Source organism: Panulirus ornatus, chromosome 12 (assembly GCF_036320965.1).
Source record: "Panulirus ornatus isolate Po-2019 chromosome 12, ASM3632096v1, whole genome shotgun sequence".
NCBI lineage: Eukaryota > Metazoa > Arthropoda > Malacostraca > Decapoda > Palinuridae > Panulirus > Panulirus ornatus.
In genome coordinates this window covers 56697627-56700307 of record NC_092235.1, presented here as the reverse complement: position 1 = coordinate 56700307, position 2681 = coordinate 56697627, and positions in this window count along the sequence as shown.

Here is a 2681-nt window from a genome sequence, read left to right as displayed (position 1 = left end):
ACTCACTTCCCAAGCTCTCTCATCCCCAACAGACTTCATACTTGCCCCTCTTATATATATTATCCCTGGGGATAGGGGAGAAAGAATACTTCCCACGTATTCCCTGCGTGTCGTAGAAGGCGACTAAAAGGGGAGGGAGCGGGGGGCTGGAAATCCTCCCCTCTCTATTTTTTTAATTTTTCCAAAAGAGGAACAGAGAAGGGGGCCAGGTGAGGATATTCCCTCAAAGGCCCAGTCCTCTGTTCTTAACGCTACCTCGCTAATGCGGGAAATGGCGAATAGTTTGAAAGAAAGAAAAGAATATATATATATATATATATATATATATATATATATATATATATATATATATATATATATATCTCCCCTATCCCTGGGGATAGGGGAGAAAGAATGCTTCCCGCGTATTCCCTGCGTGTCGTGGGAGGCGACTAAAAGGGGAGGGAGCGGGGGGGCTGGAAATCCTCCCTTCTCATTATTTTTTTTAATTTTCCAAAAGGAACAGAGAAGGGGGCCAGGTAAGGATATTCCCTCAAAGGCCCATTCCTCTGTTCTTAACGCTACCTCGCTAACGCGGGAAATGGCGAATAGTTAAAAAAAAAAAAATATATATATATATATATATATATATATATATATATATATATATATATATTGATGTTACCGAACTTCGCTTGCATGAGGTTACACCGTTAGTGTAGTCACTTATGATAAGGATTTATCAAACGGGTTGTCAGTCTCATCAAAGAACTCACTTAATAGGAGTCCACATTTCCCTGCTACTGGAAGTTATACGCGGCCTTGAGCTGCGGGAGCCTCTGGAAAGAGATTGTGGTTCGCACCTGAATAAAGAAATATAAGAATAAATACTTATATACAGGACCGTTCCTTATGACCTGTGGCTTTCCCTTGAGAATAAATGGTATTATCCATCTACCATGGATCGTAAGATCTTTGTGTTTATAGAATGTTTGAATAATTAAAAGTAGACAAAATAGGTGTTTTAAATAAGTTGAATACTGTCCGACTCAGGCGAGGCACCGCTTCGCCAGGGCCAGTCCGGTTTGGCTATGATGGTGTTGGTGGCGGCGGCGGCGGCGGTGGTGCTGGTGGCGGTGGTGACGGCGGCGTTGGCAGCCGAGGTGACTGGGGCCACGGCGGTGGTAGGGCAATGGTGGTAGTAGCGGTGATGCTATTAGTGGTATGGTGATGGTGTTAGTGCTGGTAGCTGGTAAGATGATGGTTCCTACGGCGTTGGCTGATGATGTGGTGAGGTGATACGGGCCAGGGGTCTCTAGTTGTGGTGGTAGGAGCACTGGTGGTGACCTGTAGCAGCAGTGGTGGTAGAAGTACTAGTAGTTGTTGTAGTAGTGGTGATAGCAGTACTGATAGTTGTGGTAGTGGTAGTAACAGAACTAATGGTTGTCGTGGTGGTGGTAGTAGTAATACTAGTGGTTATTGTTGTGGTGGTGGCAGTAGTACAAGTGGTTCTTGGTGTGGTGGTAGTAGTAGTAGTACTAGTGGTTGTAGTTGTGGTGGTGGTGTGGTGGTATTAGTACTAGTAGTTGTCGTGGTAGTCATACTTGTAGCGTCATGGTTGTGGTTACTGTGGTACTCGTGATAGTGGTAGTGGTGGTAGGGCTCTCAGTGTTGATTGTGGTAGTTGTGGTGATGATGGTAATGGAAACCAGGGAGTCATGAATTTGATTTCTTCCCCCCCCCCCCCCCCGGCTAGGGAGAGGGGAGATTGCCTGGTGTTATAAATTTGTTTAATTAATATTATCTTAATAGAACTGGGGGAAAATTCTGGAGGCCAGAGTGGAACATTTCCATTCCATTTTCAAAATTTTATTCTCAGGAGCAAGCAATTTCCCGCCGAGTCCGCGACCATGTGACTGAAATGACTGCATTAACCTTTTTCGGCGCGATAGCACGACCTCTTGAGCACGTTGACGATACGACCCTTGAGCACGACCATTAGGACACCATGGCCATAGATCTAACCCATAATGGTTACCACCCATGCCGTGAGACTAAGGTCGGTTAACAAAAAGTCGTGGGAGGAAGATAGCGTAGTGGTTGGTCGTGGCGAGAGAGTAAGACTGACTGTAGTGAGATCGGCGTGCAATCTTTTCCCGCTTGATCAGCTTAACTCTTCCTCCACGGTATCACAGGATGCCTTACCATCGTCTCAGTCTACCCCTCCATCACCTCCCACCCCATTACATCACTCAAGCCTCATGCTTTTGGCCTTAAAACTCCCCCTGAGGACACCTCTCGCTCCTTACCATAGAGGTGGAGGGAAGCGATAGGCGACGCATCGGTCGGCCCCTCGCAGCTTAACACTCACAACGCATGCCTTTATCCTGCCCCGCGAGGGCCTCACCCCTCCTCATCACGTGGTCCGGGGCGTTGAGACACCTTCCCCCAACCCCAGCGCCCCAACGCCGCTCCCAGGAACAGCTAGAGAGGGTCTCACAGTTCGTTCTTATCTTAGTAACCATATCAGTCCTTTTTTACTTCAGGAGTACCTTCTGTATTTTAATCTTGTTTGCCAGTTGACAGTAAATAAGATCATGTTAAATTTACGAGGTGTAGAAGGGTATTATTTTGTTTCCGTGGGGGAAAACATTTTAAAAGCGAGGAAATGTGGCAATGAGAAAAATGAGCGTCGTCCTTTC